Raw genomic sequence first — 18,685 nt, 5'->3', positions numbered from 1 at the left:
AAGAAAGCAAATATCCATTGGAAAACTGAGATAATCCATTTCCATTTTGAAGGGAAGAGTCAGGGCATCACTAAGAAACTGATCATCTTTAAAATGAGTGAAGAGAAAGAAGGAACAAGCTCACAGTGTCTTGAGTCTTTGAAATTATTTGTGGAAAAGGAAAACTGGAGCCCTCTATTTTTATGAGAACTTCAGAATATTGTCCCCACAACCGGTGAAATTAAACTATATTCTCATATCTTTAGAGTGAAAAAATCTGGAAAAAAAGTCCTTTCATAAAGGGGTATTTTCATTAAAAAATCAGAAATTAATAGTGTTATCATGACAGGAAAAATAGAAAGCAAGGAATTGAGATAAAGCCATCTGTCCTAGTTTGCTAATGCTGCAGAACGCAAAACACCAGAGATGGATAGGCTTTTCATAAAACGGGGGTTTATTTCACTACACAGTTACAGTCTTAAGGCCACAAAGCAACCAAGGTAACACACCAGCAATCAGGTACCTTCACCGGAGGACAGCCAATGGTGTCCAGAAAACCTCTGCTAGCTAGGAAGGCAGCCGGCGTCCGCTCCAAAGCTCTGGCCTCAAAACGGCTCTCTCCCAGGACTTTCCTCTCCAGCAAGCTTGCTCCTCTTCAAAACATCACTCACAGCTGCACTCAGTTTCCTCTCCTTGAGCCAGCTCATTTATATGGCTCCACTGATCAAGGCCCACCCCAAATGGGTGGGGCCATGCCTCCACGGAAATATCCCATCAGTTATCGTCCACAGTTGGGTGGGGTGCATCTCCATGCAAACAACCTAATCCAAACGTTCCTACTTAATCCCCACTATTACGTCTGCCCCACAAGATTGCATCAAAGAATATGACTTTTTCTGGGGGACATAATACATTCAAACTGGTACACCATCTTTGGGTTCAATCAAGCTATCTGGTGGAAGCATGCTGACCAAGGAATCCTGACACTTAGTGTCCTAGTCTGCCAGGGCTGCTATGAAAAACACCACACACTGATGGGCAAAGCAACAGGTTTGGAGGCTAGATGGCCAACACTAAGGGCTCCACAGGCCATGTTTCCTCCTGGCATCTGTAGCAATTTGTTGCTGGCTTGCTGCAATCCTTGTGTCTCCTTGACTTGCATCACTGTCTCCATCACAAGACATTGCCCTTGGCCTCTTCCTGTGACTTTCTCTGACTTCAGGCTTCTGATATCCAGCTTCTTTTGCTTTTTTGCCTCTGTTTCTGGCTTCTACTGACTGTCCCATTTTCCTCTCTATATAAAACCATCAGATTAAGAGATACCCTGATTCAATTTGTCTACACCTTAACTGATAATATTTTGAAAAGATCCTATACACAAATGGGTTCATACTCACTGGAATGCAGATTCAGCTGTGAACTGGTCTTTTGTGTGATCCATGATTCAATCACCAACACTCTGCTTCTTCTTTAAACTCTGCTACTGTCCAGCTGTGAATTGTGAAATATGATTTACCATATTTGTAAAATATATATAATGACCACTTCACATTAATAGCACAAGCATCAAATGAGAAAAGATTTGTGAAAGTACAAAGTTAAATTTTTCATAGAAACATAAGTCCTTGATAATTATCACAATAATAATTGCTAAATATATTGATCCTTACATGAATTAATTCATTTAATACCACAATCTAAATAAGAATTATATTGTTATTAGTCTTGTCTTAAACTGAGACTTAAATTCTCTGAATTGTAATGCATTTCCAAGTGTATGATATTATTATTTAAGCAACCAATTAAGTTGACATAGGAACACATATATTTTGAAAAACTATATTTGTAATGAACACAAAATTTCTGTTCAATAAGTCAACCTATATTCTTTAAAAATATTTATTAATTCATTGGATTTTTTCAAAGTTGCAAAATATAACAGATACCCATTGTTACAAGTAAAACAATATAAAATTGTAGAAAGGCAGAATGATGATAATGATGGCAAGAAATAACACTTAGCACTAATTTTCAGTTAAGTCATGTTTTGAGAACTTTACTTTTATTAAGGCAAAGTGAACCTTCCAACAAATTGAAATAGCCACTATTTTGAAAGTACAGTTTTTGTTTAATCATCAAACATGCAACAAATACTTATGTCAGACATGTACAGATTGATGAATTTCCCATTAGCATTCTTGATAACCAGCACTCAGGTCAAGTACAGAAAAATACCATCACTATGGAATGGCTTCTGTGGTCTTTGGCACCCCTCACCCCAAGGGTAACCACTATCTTGACTTTCTACACTGGAATTTAATTTATTCTGTTGTCTAACTTTATGTACATGGAATCATACATTAACTATGTAATATTGTGTATCTGTCTCTTTTGACCTACAGGAGTGTGATATTTCTTCATGGTGTTTTGCATAGATGAATTTCACTCATTCATTTTTTAGAGTATTCTATTTGTGAATATACTACTGCTGATTAACATTTAGGTTGTTTCTGGTTTGGAGCTAATATAACAATGCTGCTATGAACATTTTAATTTTACTTTAGGTGAACATTCATGTGCTTTTCTGTTGAGTATGTAGCTAGAAGGAGAATGGCTGTGTCAAAAGATATTCTTATGTCCAGCTTTTGTAGATGTTATCAAAGAGCTTTCCAAAGTGGCTGCACCACCAGGAGCAAATGAAAGTTCAAGTAGTTCTATATTCTGTCCAACATTTTGTAATGCTTGTTTTTTGTGTTCTTGTATTTTGATTACCATTCTTGTGGGTGTACAGTGATATTATATTGTAGTTTTAATTTACATTTCCTTGATAGGTAAACAAATGAGCATATTTCATTGGCTTATTGGCCTTTGAATGTGAAGTGCCTGTTCAAATCTTTGGCCATTCTTCTGTTGGGTCATCTTATTGATATGTACAAGTTGTTTGTATATCATGGATGTAAGTTCCTTGGTTGAATATGTTTTCCACCATCTTTTCCCACTCTGTAAGTTGATTTTTAACTTTCTTAGTGCTTTTATACTCTCTTAGTCTTTAGATTTACAGAAATTTTCAATTCCAGGGTATCTACTGTATTAAAATTTTTCCTTATGGTAAAAACCATTTGTTTCCTACTTAAAAATTGTTTTTCTACACCAAGTTTATGAAGGCAGTATTCTATTTTTTTTGAAAAGATTTATTGTTTTACCTTTTGCCTTTAGATCTACAATACCATCTGGTTTGATTTCTGTGCAGGAAGGATTAGGAATCAGGATTCTTTTTTTTTCCATATGGATATCCAAGTGACCCAGCACAATATACTGAAAAGATCATCTTTTCCTCACTGGATGGCAGTATCACTTTTCTCATAAATCGGATGGCCCAAAATGTGCAAGTCCTTTTCTGGATTCTTTGATCTGTTTATTGGTTTACTTGTCTACACTTATGTCAATACCATTTATATTACTGATGTTTTATAATATCTTAATATCAAATAATCTAAGTGCTCCGGGTTTGCTCCTTTTTAACAAAATCACCTTACCTATTTTTGATCATTTGCATTTCCATGTAAAATTTGGAGGCATTTTGACAAATATGCACACACATACACATCCAAGCCTTGGTGTAATTATGACTGAGAATATTTTGAATTTATAGATTGATTTGCATAAAATTGATATATTTAATGTATTGTGGCTTTAATCCATAAACATCTATATCTCTCCATTTACTTCAGTCTACTTTATCTTTCTCAATAATAAATTGTTTTATGTGTGGAGGTCTTACACATATGCCTTTTATTTCTTCCTAGGTATTTATTTAATCTTGTGGATATCAGTGCAAATGATATCATTAATTAATATATTTTCTCTTTATTTGTTGCCAGTGTATAGATATAAAATTGACATTTGAAAAAGCTATATTGATATATAATTCACCATTGCAATCAAATTGTAGGTTTTTAAGTTTACATTTCAATTTCTGTCCACTTGAAATTTATTCTGTTTTTTCATGTATGCATGCAGTTTTATTATTTTTCTAGTTGTCCAATTCACTGACTTCAAGTGTATAATTCCATGTTTTTTATCTTCATATGGTTGTTAAGCCATCATAGCAATCTATTTTTGGGTCATTTTGTCCATCCTAAAAGAAATCCTGCACTAATTATCAGCCAACTCACAATCATCCACTATGAATGCCCTTTGCAGTCCTAATAAACCACTAATTCATTTTCCCTCTCTCTGTCTATTCAGGACATTTATCATAAATAAAATCATACTGTGTGTGTGTGTGTTTTGTGACTAGCTTCTTTCACTTAGCATGAAGATTTCAAGGGTAAACCATGTTGCAGTATGTTTCAGGACTTGTGTTCTTTTTATTGCCAAATAATATTCTTTGTATAGATGTATTACATTTTATTCTTCCCTATTGTTCAATATCTATTTTCAGAAGTGTGCCAAAGTTAGTATCCTGTTGTTTTTTCATTTATCTTGTTATGTTTATTCCTAGGAAGTATATCTTATTTATTGCTTATTTTTGCAATTTTGAATGTTTTCTCTTCTTTAAAACTTCTAACAGGTTATTGTTTTGATACATATAGGCCAACCATTTTGTGTATAAATTGTCTATGCTACTTTACTGTTTTGTTTTTGCTTTAGTTTTATCATTGATTCAGTTAGATTTTTCATATATTTTACCATATTAACTGCCAATAGAGATGGTACTATATCTTCTTTTATAATAGTTATGCTTCTAATTCCCTTTTTAAGAATTTCACTGACCTATCCTGCTAATACAGTGGGAAATACTATTGGAAGGAGTGAGCATACTTGCCTTGTTAATGACCTTATTGAGAATTCCCTGGTGTCTTATTAAGTAGAACACTGACTTTAGGATTTACCAATTTATATTTTACTGGGCATCCTTATTAGGAAAGACTAGTGAATTTTCTCAAGGGTTGCTTCATCATTCATGGATAATCATATAATTTTTCCCATTAGATCTAAAATATGAAACAGAGTTTCAGAGACATCGAGGATAGAATAAGACCATTTATTATACATTCCAAAAGAGAAGAGATAGAGGCTAGGGAAGATAAAAATTTAAAGAAATGATTCCAGAGAATTTTCCTCAAAAGGTAAAAGTTAACAATATACATGCCCAGGAAAAATAGATACTCCTAAGCAGTATAAAAACAGAAGTCCATATTTAGTCATATCATTGTGAAATTACAGAATTTCAAAGAAACAAAGAAGAAAAATGACAATCTCATTATTAATCACATAACTGTATATTAAAAGCAAAATTTCATAATCTCAAAGTGACAAAATTAAAAGTATGACTATGACTGAATGTTGGAAAAGATGTGGCACAATGGAAACTCTTACACACAGCAGCTTAACATTCAAAGTTTTATAGTTACTTTGGAAAAGAATTTGGTATTCCCTGGTAAAAGAATGCCCTATGATGTAGCAATTATACTTTTAGAGAAATTGTGCACATATGCATTATATATAAAAACATGGAAGACACATAGTTTGCAATAGGGAAAAATGAAAATATTCCAAATGTCTGTCACAAGGAGAATTTGCTAGTTATTGAGATATTCTTACATATGAGAGAATATGTAGCAGTCAAAAAAGAACAAAATATAACTACATTGCACACAACTACATGTATAAATTCTTAAACAGGTTTAGGAAATAGAACAACTTGCAGAAGAAGACATACAGGATAATATATTTATATAAAATTGAAAAACAGGTGAAATTCTGCAAGATGATGCTTGGGGATGGATAGCTATTGTTTTGTTAAAAAAAGAAAGGAAATTATTTTACACAAAATTTAGAATAGCACTTTGCTCTGGAGGACCACAGGGGGCAGGATGTGACTGAAAAATGGTATATAGGGTCCTTCAAATATATATATATATATTTTCCTAAGCAAGGTGTTCATAAAAGGGTGTTTGGGCCCGTTTCAATGTATTATTTCCCCCAGAAAAAGCCATATTCTTTGATTCAGTCTTGTGGGGCAAACGTTTTGGTGTGATTAGATTTGCATGGAAATGCACCCCACCAAACCGTAGGTGATTACACTGATGAGATATTTCCATGGAAGCATGGCCCCACCCATTCAGGGTGGGCCTTGATCAGTGGAGCCATATAAATGAGCTGATGGGCAGAGGGAACTCAGTGCAGCTGTGAGTGATGTTTTGAATAGGAGCTACAGCCAAGAAGGACACTTTGAAGAAAGCACAGGAGCTGCAGATGACAGTTTGAAGATGGCCATTGAAAGCAGACTCTTGCTCTATAGAAGCTGAGAGAGGACAAATATCCCAAGTGCAAATAAGAGTGACATTTTTGAGGAACTGGAGCCTAGAGAGGAACATCCTGGGAGAGAACCATTTTGAAACCAGAACTTTGGAGCAGATGTCAGCTGCACGCCTTCCCAGCTATCAGAGGTTTTCCAGACACCATTGGCCATCCTCCAGTGAAGGTACCTGATTGCTGATGTGTTACCTTGGACACTTTATGGCCTTAAGACTGTAACTGTGTAACCAAATAAACCGCCTTTATAAAAGTCAATCTATCTCTGGTGTTTTGCATTCTGGCAGCATTAGCATACTAGAACAGTGTTTATATAACTAAAATTCTTTAAACAATACATGGACAATATGCACATTTTAATTTATATTTCACAATAATATATTTAGATACTTGTAAAAGAATTTTTGATGATGGATTATTATGCATTTACTAAGCACAATAGCCACACATTACACCCTATTACAATTCATTTCAACTTGTGAACATTTGATTTGAAACATATATTTGATGACTATTCACTTAAATACTCTGATAAGCTTCTGCCAGAAGGTAAAATTTCTGCCATTAGTTTGGGAATGTTTCTGAGGACTTATTCCACGCACTGCGGAAAACTAATATGCTGAATGTGATTGTTTCTGCCTCATTGAAAGCGTCTCGGGGCCTCCTGGCAAGAAAAGCAATCATTAAGCTCAGTAATGCTAGAAAGCCCAAGTAACAAATTACACAGTAGAAAGCAGTAGTGGATCCCTCATTACACTGAAGGATGATTTGACCAAACTCAGACTGTGTTTCCATGTTGGAGAAAGGAAGAGAGGTTCCCAGACAGAATGTACAGATACATATTTGAATGAGGGAACCACTATAGACTATAGCATTTGAGAATTGGGTCACCTTACTGGTTTGAAGGCTTTGAAGGCCACAACCACAATGAAGGTTTTTGATAAAACAGCAGAAACAGCCACTGAAAATATAACTCTCAGGAATGTTTGCCTCAGGATACAGGTGACTGTGTTAGACTGACCAATAAAAATCAATGAGGAGAGGAAACAGAACATTAAGGACACAGGAGTACGTAACTGAGATTTTGGAGATTTGCTCTGATGATAGGTGTGTCTTGATATCAAATAAATAGTCCTAAAATCAAAGCAGTGAAGACAGAGAAATTAATGGCCATAGAGACCAGAACAACTCCTAGGGAATCTCCATGAGACAAAAATGTCACAATTTTCAGGAAGCATCAATTTCTCTGCTTATTTGGTTATTGACCTTCAGGACACTTGGTACATTGATCCAGATCTGAAAGGAACACAGTTTGATTTATTACAATTCCATCAGTCATTTTCTGAATATATGTATAAAACAAATAGTTTGAATATAATCGTATTTGAATTCTGATTGAAATGTACTCAATTAAATCCATTGGGCCTCAACATTAAAAAGACTTTATTTCATGGGTTAGGAATTATCTATTATATATGTAAGTCCATAATAAATACAGAAATGGAGAATTGAATTGAAGAGTGAAAAAGTCAAAACTTTAGGAAATGATGTTTAGGGAAAAACACAGGCTGTACAAAATGTATTGGTAAAGTATTATAGGAAGAGAGAACATATGCTGAGGCTTCCATTTGTTTATGGAAAACCCAGAAAACAAATGGTACTACTGTTTATGAGTATATATCTTTCAGGAACATGTTATAATATAATTTTTTGTTATTTTGAAATAAATTCAAAGTTATAGGAACAGTTGCAAAAACAATACTAACCCCATACACAGAACTATATCATACTGTGACCTCCCTCCCCCAATAGCCCAATCCATCAACTTTAGCATGCTGTCTCATTGCTATTTCTTTCCTTCCCTCCCTCCCTCCCTATCATCCATAATCTATTGCTCTGTCTTCTGAACATATGAGAGCTAGCTGCACACAACCTTGAACAAACACTATAATTCACATATACACTTCCCATGAACAAGAACATTCTTTTATGCAATTCCATTAAGCACAGCTAAGAAGTACAACAGATTCAACAATGAAACAAGGCTTACATTCTATATTTCCTTTTCATTATGTCTCAACTGTGTCCCTTTGAGCCTCCTGTCCTCCATCCTCCAATCCCTTCCAGGTTCATCCTTGGCATTCAATTGTCATCTATTTAGACTTCTTTTTTCAATTGTGGAAACATATATACAGCCTAAATCTTCCCATTCCACCCCCTCCCTAGCATTCCATTAGTAGGATTAATCACCTTTAGAATGTTGTAATGCTCTTTCCCACCATCAATTGCCAGAAATTTTCCTTCACCTCAAACAGCAACCCTACACTCATTTCTTGACACCTGATTGCCCCTTCCCCCATTTCTCTTAACCCATACTCTACTTTTCATCTCTATGGTCATATTCTCTGAAAATTTCTTTGTGTTTACTGTGGGGCTTAAAATTAAACTCTTAAAATGATAATAATATTGTTTCTCTTTGATACCACCTTCACTTCAATAGGACATATAAACTATGTTCCTATACTCCTCCTTTCCCCCACCTTTATATAGTTGTTTAAAATTACATATTTTACATTGAGTTCAAAACCACTGATTTTTCATTAGAGTTTGTGTATTTTACATCATGTAGGAAGTAAATAGTGGAGTTACAGTTCAAAAATTATTGACTTCTATTTGTATTCCATTGTGGTTGGAGAACATGCTTTGAATATATTCAATTTTTTTTAATTTGTTGAGTCTTGTTTTATGTCCCAGATTATGGTCCCTTCTGGAGAAAGATCCATGATCACTAGAGAAAAATGAGTGTCCTGGTGATTTGGGATGTAAGTTTCTATATATGTCTGTTAAAATTCTCTATATCTCTTTCTCCTTTCTTTGTTTCTCTGTTGGTAGGTCTCACTTTAGTATCTGAAGTAGGGTAGGTCTATTATTGGGAAACTCTCAGCATTTGTTTGTCTGTGAAAATGTAAGCTCTCCCTGAAATATGAAGGAGAGTTTTGCTGGATAAAGTATTCTTGGTTGGAAATTTTTCTCTCTCAGAATTTTAAATATGTCATGCCACTGCCTTCTCACCTCCATGGTGGCTGCTGAGTAGTCACAACTTAGTCTTATGTTGTTTCCTTTGTATTGGTGAATTGCTTTTCTCTTGCTGCTTTCAGAACTTGCTCCTTCTCTTCAGTATTTCACAGTCTGATCAGAATATGTCTCAGAGTGGGTTTATTTGGATTTATTCTATTTGGAGTTTGCTGGGCATTTATGCTTTGTGTATTTATATTGTGTAGAAGGTTTGGGAAGTTTTCCCCAACAATTTCTTTGAATACTCTTTCTAGACCTTTACCCTTCTCTTCCCCTTCTGGGACACCAATGAGTCTTAAGTTTGGACCTTTTTTATTATCTATCATATCCCTCAGATCCATTTTGATTTTTTCAATTATTTTCTCCATTCTTTCTTTTGTTCTTTCATTTTCTGTTCTGTGGACTTCTAGGACACTGAGACATTGTTCAACTTCCTCTATCTTGTATTGTGAATATCCAGAGTCTTTTTAATTTGGCCAACAGTTTCTTTTATTTCCATAAGGTCTTCTATTTTTTTATTTACTCTTGCAATGTCTTCTTTATGCTCTCCTAGAGTCTTCTTTATGTCACTTATATCCTGGACCATGGTCTTCTTGATGTCCTTTCAATCCTTTGCCATGTTTTCATTCCTCAATTGTAGTTCTTTGATTAATTTTGCCAAGTACTGTGTCTCTTTTGATATTTTTATTTGGGTGTTTGGAATTGGATTATCCATATTTTCTGGTTTTATCATATGCATTAAGATTTTCTGCCATTTTTTACCTCTTGGCATTTGCTTAGCTTGATAGGGTTCTTTCAAGTTGTAAAAAAAGATACCAATCTAATTTTTCAGAAACACAGTTCGGTGGTGTACACTTTCTCTAACTAACCAGCAGATGATGTCTGTGAGTCACGTATATCCCTCAAGTCAGTTCTCAGCCTTGTCCCCATGGTGTGTAGGGAAATGATTTTTGTGGGGTTCAGTTGGAGAACTCAGTTTGGGTGTGTTGCTGGAGACATCTGCCCTAAATTTGGGGCATAGGTCTGGGTGGCCAGGGAGAAAAGGCAGCTTTAATATTCAAATCCCTCAGGTTCCCAGAGTTCAAGGCCACCAAAAGAGTCTAAGCCTTCATTTCATTTCAGCCCCAGACCCTCTCTCTTGCTGTCCCACAAACCACTGGACATGGTGTGGCATCCCTGGGTTCCCTGAGTGGGCCCCCCTCCTAGCCATGATCCTCCAGAACCTCTGCTGAGGGAATGCCATGCTACATCACCAGTGTGCACCATCCCTCAAGGGAAGCCCTGGGCTGCTGGGCCAGGCAGGGGTGCCCTCAGCCTGATGCAAAGATGGTCAAATGGGGCATCTCAACACCCCTCATCACATGGTTCCTCCTTCCCAGCTCTGGGACAACTGGCAGGGCTCTATCTGTGGGCACAGCCCTGGGCAGGAGTTTATCCAGCCCTCTGAGGAGCCAGCTGTGAGCTGCAGGGTTTCTTTCAGCTTCTGGCTCTCTCCTGCATTCCTCCATCCCCAAGGGTATCTGCAGTGGGCTATCCTCCAGGCCAGACACCAAGAGGCCAGCCCAGCCCCCTCTTGCTGTATTTTACTGCATGGTTCCCACTGTCACAACTGCAGCTTCTCCTAGGTTTTTCCCTTTTTTTTTCTTTTTAATTTTAAAAGAACCAGTCAATCTCCAAACACCAACCCTGTCTTCCCCACACTGCTGCATGTCTGTGGGTCTTCCAGCCAGCTTACTCACACATTTCAGAATGCAGACTCCCAGTTTCACCAAATATATGGCCCCTGTGGTACTAGCAGACCTTGTTCAGCTGGTGCATCACTGTAACTAGTATTCTGGGTCACCTTCTGGTTTTTATCTAGTGTTTTTCATGGAGGTGTTTTTTTGCCCTGTCTCACCTAGCCACCATCTTAGTTTTCTGACTATAATATAAATTTCATAATAATTTTACAAGGGGGTTAGCATTACTTCAGTATTTACAGTAAAGAATAATACTGAAAGGAAGAAAAGAGAACATTATATTTTTTTAGATAAACTTTTTGAAAAAATATAAAATTAAATAGTGCAATGTAAAGTTTTATCCATTATTGTTTGAGTTCATTCACCCTGAAGGCCAATTTTTAATTAGAAAAAACAACTCCATATTCAATGTGGGTTTATACCCCATAAAGATTATATCAAAAATGTTGAATAAATATAGAGCATTGTTATGTCATTAATCTGTCTGACAGTGATATAAATCTGTTGTTTTTAGTAACAACTCCTTTATGATCATATATCAAAACTTATTGCTATGAGGTTTCAGCACTACTCATTCCTCTCTTCTTTCTATTCCTTTGGCATCAACATTGTGTGGAATCCAAGAAAAGATCACAGGAAATCTAACATCAAGGTAGGGGAAGGAGGAGTAGGATTATTAAACAAAAGTTTGGCTTTATTTTAAAAGATGTGTGGAGAGATCTTGTTGGAGTTGAAATGGAGAAATAAAATGAAATTTGCATTTTTGAGAGATGCCTAGCCACACTGCAGTCATTTGGATCTGAGAGAGTTTACCTTGGGGGAAGATATTTAGGGATCCTCTTTAAAGGTGGGGAAGCTAGTTTAGCTATTGCAAAATTAGATAGTGGAGAGTGAGGGAAAAACAGTCAAACATTACAGGTGGCTGACCTGGGAATCTTAGCAAATGGATGGTGCAGCAATTCACTGATGAATTGAGGATGAAGAGCAGAGAAGGAGTGGAGAGGAAACAGATCATGTTGGAAGATAATAAAATACTGTGTTGTTGATATTTGCTGCATCATCCAGATTGAGATGTTTATACTTAGATGGATCTTAGAAGAGAAATTTAAGCTGAAAAATTAGAAATTATCAATGTGTTGAAGGTGGTTTAAGCCCTGGAAATCAATGAGCTACCCCAGGGTAAACTGCTTTAAAGAGATGAGAAAACAAGAATAAAATTCTAGAATGCATTCATATAAATGGAATACCTAATTTAATAATACTGATCCAAATTCTGAGTGCTTCCTTCCGATAAAAAAATAATACAGAACCCAGATTATTATTCAAGAGTTAAAAAGACATTTAATAAATTGTAATAATGTACACTTTGCCTTGCCATCACCAATTCCTTCTAGTAAGTGCTCTGGGAGATGTGAGAACATCCAACCAGGCACAGAGCTGTGCTAATGAGCACAACTGCCACCTGATATCTAGCTCATTTATCCTGGCAACAACTTTGTTTCCTCTGCTGAGCAAGCTACCATGTCTGGGAATCTGCCAGAACACCTATGCTGTCATGAAGGAGATACTATACCCATTGCCATGGAAGAAATCTTCCAAGATGACCATCTCAATAACTTTTAACTCACCATATGGGACATAATAATGATTTTGACCCCACATGGAACTTTGATTTCTTTTCACTGTAAAAAAAACCATTTTGTGTCATGGAAAGTTTATAAATAAATGTAATCCTAAACAATATTTTGCTGTATACTATAACTACTGATTTTGGAGCTTCCCCAAAGAGGGGAAAAAAGCAATTCTATAGCATTTGGATTTTAATCACTCTGAATTACATAAACCAGCAAGAGACTCTAAATATCCTTTAGACTTTAATCCAGGTGTAAGAATTCTACTGTCAGTACATATGGATAATGCCAGTATGTATTTTGTATAAATGGGATACTGACACTAATTGAATACATACTACCCACAGGTATGGCCAATTTCTGAAAGGGTAAGAATTTCAGAAAGCAGTGTTGATTAGCCTTATGGAATGAACATTGGAGAACAAGGAGAGCCAGATATTAATCAAATTAATGATGGAATGAGTTATGGAGAATTTAGAGAGAGAAATCAATGAGAGAGTGTATCACAGGAAATATCTCTACTGAGAAATATGATGAGAATACTGATTTTTTTTTTGCTCCATGATGCTATCATATACCACCTGATGTTTTTTTTTCTGATAGTGAAGAACCAGTTATTCTTTCTGATACAGAAGTATATTTAACAGAATTTTGTTTAAAAATACTCAAGTACAATTTTCAAATGAAAAAAGGGGAAAGGCCTTACTATAATAACTGGGACAGATGATTCATATCTTTCAAGTCCCATATTAGAACTTGAAAGAGAAGCTAAACATGTGAAAAAAAAACCTGAATATTTTCAAGAAAGCAGAAAGGTCCTCTCAACCTTCTTAGATATAGATAACATGCAGTCAACTAGTCCTCTGTGAAAACAGGGTGGAGCTGCCGCTGTTACTTTAACCATAAATAAGTCAGAAATAATGTAGCAACGTTAAATACAGTCCTAATCAAATGTATGTTCATCAATATGATGTAATGTCTAAATCATCATAGAATGAAATGAAAGCTACATTAAGTTAGAAACAAGTAATAGTAATCTCTTTTCCAATTTTTAGTCATTATACATGTAAAAGTATGTTATATCACTCTTACAGAAATCATAGCTTAATTAGTAAAAATGTTATTGGTAGGGTTTTACAGGCATTCAAGGCTAAGTCTGTAATAATGTGGATACCATCCTTTGACTTTGAACCACTCATGGATTGAGATGCTTTTCTTCATGAGACATTTGCTTCATGAAGCATCATGTAAAGTAAAAATAGAATGCAAATTAAAGTTACTATAAATCAAGATGCTATTAATTTTCTGTAATTCAAACAAAAAGGAGCTGTCTCTAATCTCATATCCAGCTATCTCTGGAGTAGGGGCTCCCAGGCTTCATAATGTATCAATTAATTTTTACATCATAAACTTGTTTCTTTTTGCTTAAGTGCTCCTTTAGTAAAAACGTGGTAAAGGTGAATTCTTGTCTTAATTGATCTTTACTTTTATTGTCTGTCTCTATACTCTTTTTTTTTCTTCATTTTCTTATTATTCATTTTATTGAGATATATTCACATACCATGAAGTCATACAAAACAAATTGTTTATTTGATTGTTCACAGTACCATTACATAGTTGTACATTCATTACCAAAATCAATCCCCAACACCCTCATTACCACACACAGAAAAATAATCAGAATAATAATTAAAGTGAAAAGGAGCAACTAAAGTAAAAAAGAACACTGGGCACCCTTGTCTATTTGTTTGTTTCCTTCCCACACCTTTCCACTCATCCATCCACAAACCTGTCCCTATACTCTTAATTGAGTGGGAGGTAACTTGATGAAGCCCAAACTTATTGTATCAGGATTTGATTAGGTTCAGGCCTTTTCTAATGGAGATCATAGGTTTGAGGTATAAAGAAATGAACCTGTGACAGTAGAGAGTGACACAGATGACTGAGCAGAATTAGAAGCCAGAGGTAGAGGCAGAGGAAGACAGACTGCCATGTGACATGGTTCAGAGACTGAGTTATGCCTGTGAATCACCACCAGGACATTACAGACTTCAGAGAAGGCAGGATCTGACAATACCTTGATTTTGGACTTCTAGACTCCCAGACTGCCAATAAATTTTTTCAGCCAACTGGTCTGTGGTATTTGTTATAGCAGCTCTGGAAAACTAAGACAGTGCTAATTACTCTATATGGTAGCATTTTTATATAAACTAAACTCCTTCAATAGAATAATGAGTTTAGAGACCCTTGTGTATTGTACAGTAAGGCAGCATCCTCAGAGTATGAGGTATAAAAAACAGCACTATATAGGGAATAAAATAGGTAATGAAATACTTCTGAAGAAATGTTTGAAATTTAATCATAAGGTCCTTTCTAAAAGAGTGATAGGGTACCTCAATGGTTGCTGGTGTGCTAACAGACATGGGGGACTTGTGGTTTCATGGGTTGAGCCCTCTACCACAGGACTTGTCCTTGGGAGGGCTGTTGCTGCAGAGGAGAGGCTAGGCCTCCCTATAATTGTGCCTAAGAACCTCCTCCCAAATGCCTCTTTGTTGCTCAGATGTGGCCCTCTCTCTCTAGCTAAGCCAACTTGAAAGGTGAAATCATTTCCCTCCCCCCTATGTGGGATCAGACACCCAGGGGATTGAATCTCCCTGGCAATGTGGAATATGACTCCTGGGGAAGAATGTAGGCCTGACATCATGGGATGGAGAACATCTTCTTAACCAAAAGGGGATGTGAAAGGAAACGAAATAAGCTTCAGTGGTAGAGAGATTCAAAAGGAGCTGAGAGGTCACTCTGGTGAGCAGTCTTATGCACAATATAGACAACCCTTTTTAGCTTCTAAAGAATTTGGGTAGCTGGTGGTAGGTACCTGAAACAATCAAACTATAATCCAGAACCCATGAATCTTGAAGATGACTGTATAAAAATGTAGCTTATGAGGGGTGACAGTGGGACTGGGAACGCCATAAGGACCACAGTTCCCTTTGTCTAGTTTATGGCTGGATGAGTAAAAAAATGGGTGAAGGAAACAAACAAAGGCACCCAGTGTTCTTTTTTACTTTAATTGTTCTTTTTCACTTTAATTATTATTCTTGTTATTTTTGTGTGTGTAGTAATGAAGGTGTCAGAGATTGATTTTTGTGATGAATGCACAACTATTTAATTATACAATGAACAATCAAATGTATGATTTGTTTTGTATGACTGCATGGTATGTGAATATATCTCAATAAAAAATATAAAAAAAGAGTGATATGGCATTAGTGAGATTTTAGATGCAGTATTATCCTGGTAACAAATTTTTACCCGAGGGACTTCTTCTACTAGGAACCCCTTCTTTACATGTCCAGAATTTCAAAGTTGTAAACATTTGTTTTCTAGAGTCTAGTATATTTATTACATAGTTTATTGCACATCAGTATCACACTTATTGGAATAAAAGCAGTCAAAGCTAGCTGAGCCTAAAACACAGAAGAAAGTGTGAGATATTACCTCCTTATATTTTTCTCCTATTTCCAGTTATTTCCCAAACCATGAAACATGGAACCCCCAACCCATGCCTATTCTCCCATTTTTAACCAATCCTGGTTGGAATATAACTGTAATAGATGCTTCTTTACATTTAAGAAAATTAATGAACCTCCTTAAACATGAGTTTCCTCATCTATTAAGATTACTATAAAGTTTAAATTCTGTTTTATGTCTACAAACACCACAGTGCCTGGAATATAAAAAAGAATCCAAGGAATGTAAGCTAAACCAAAAAACATGACCACTTACCTGTGGAACAGAGTAATTATTTATTTTCTCCTATTTATTCCTTAAATTCTCCCCTTAAACCCTTTTCCACATTTTTTATCTGAATTGTATTATGTTTTTCATTTTTTATTAGAAAAGTTTTACAGAAAAAATCAAGCATAAGGTACAGTTTTTCCCAGACACCACCTTATTTAAACTATACATGACAGTGGTATATCTATCACAATTCATGAAAGAACATTTTATATTTGTACTATCAACTATAGTCTATTGTTTGCATTTGGATTCACTCTTTGTGTTGTACTGCCCTGTTTTTCTTTCTTTCTAAATTTTTGTTTCAGTAACAGATACAAATATAGAAGTCCCCCATTTAACAACATTAAAGTGTATAATTTATTGCTGTTGATGGTATTCACAATGTTGTGCTATCACAACCAAGATGCTTTCTAAATCTTTCCAACAACCCAAATAGAGATTAGTTCTAATAAGGCAACTCCTCTCTCTTCCTCCTGATCTCTCTATCTCTCTGTTTATCTATCTGTCTCTTTCTCTATCTATCTCTCCCCCTCTCTTACTCTCTCTTGCATTCTCTACTTTTAATAAATATACTTACTTGCTTTACTCTGAAGAAAAATTTTCATAAACTCTGGGAAAATGGCTGAAGATTGGGAGGAACCTGGGATCTACTTCTATAAAAATATATCTGGAAGGAAGATGGGCAAGATGGTGGCATAAAGGGGTGTGGAATTTAGTTAGTCATCTGGAGCAACTAATAAAGAAACAGGAACAACTAGCAAATAGTATGGAACAATTGCCAGGGGACAATTGTGGCTGTCAACACATAAACCAACATGGATGGGGTAGATTGGCTGAGATCACAGCATAAAATCTGGAACCAAGAACTATGGAACTGTGTCAGGAGTCCCCTCCCCCCATGGCAGACTGAGCTGAAAGACATTGCTGTGGGAAAAAGCAGCTTTCCTAGAGCAAACAACTATAGATCAACACAGCTCCAACTGCAGTATTAACAAATGTCTGCTGAATACAAGCTACAAACATACACAAACCCCTAACAAGAAGCAAAGTACCATGACATCATTCCAAGTGGAGAGAAGGTGGGGCTGATGGGAAAAAATCAATCAATAAGAAGGAAAACTACAGAAGCTTTTAGAGGACTGATCTTAAAGAGCTAGAAAAGGCTTGTGCCCTGAGAAAGAGAGTCTAAGAGTCTGGGTGTTATTTCTGAGGGGCAAAACTGGCTCTGAAAGGGAGCTTCCTTTCCATTTTTGTCTTTCTCAACCTGAGTGGATCAGTGGAGAGAGACTCAGCCATTTTCAGTTTGCAGTGTTGTGATCCAGACAGGGGTGGAGTTAACCAAGTCAGAGAGAAAAAGAAGTAATACCAATGCAGAAGATAGCTCCCTAGGGGGTGTGTCTTCCCTAAGAGGAAGGAGGAGGGACACAGCACTAGTGCTGGCCTTCCCTTTAGAACTCACATTCCAAGGCCTTGGGAAAATAGCCAAAACAGAAACAATCTAAGCTGAGAACTAAAGTGGCCACACCTCCTTATACAAGTTGAAGCAACAGGATGGCAGGTGTTACATGCTGGGCACATGAGGAAAACACAGTGGATAGAGGACTCACAGGAAAATATGTCAATCTTCTATGACATACCCTCAGGGAAAATTGACAGTGAATATAGTCCCATTCTGAGACCTGAACACACTCTGGTCTGGGAAAATGTGATTGGGGTAACCCAGGAACACAGATGTCCAGACAACTATAAAACCACAAAACACATTAGAATAAATGTAGATATGGCTCAAAGGGACAAACTTACAGCTCAATTAAGGTACAGTTGAGATACTGTTTCACTTTAATGAAAGAAACAATTAAAGATTTTCAAAGGAATCTACTAAATGAATTCAAAAACCAAATCAATGAGTTCAGCGAAAATATGGCAAAAGAGGAGAAGGATATAAAAAAAAACTGGGTGAATATAAGATAGAAATTGAAAGTTTAAAAAAACAACTGGCAGAATCTATGGCAATGAAAGGCACAACACAAGAGATGAAAAAGACAATGAAGACATAAAACAGCAGGTTTCAAGAGGCAGAAGAAAACACTCAGGAACTGGAGAACAAGACACCTGAAATCCTACACACAAAAGAACAGA

This window comes from Choloepus didactylus (assembly GCF_015220235.1).
Source record: "Choloepus didactylus isolate mChoDid1 chromosome 26 unlocalized genomic scaffold, mChoDid1.pri SUPER_26_unloc1, whole genome shotgun sequence".
Lineage (NCBI taxonomy): Eukaryota > Metazoa > Chordata > Mammalia > Pilosa > Megalonychidae > Choloepus > Choloepus didactylus.
The sequence above is the reverse complement of the archived record's forward strand: the minus strand, read 5'-3'. Positions refer to the sequence as shown.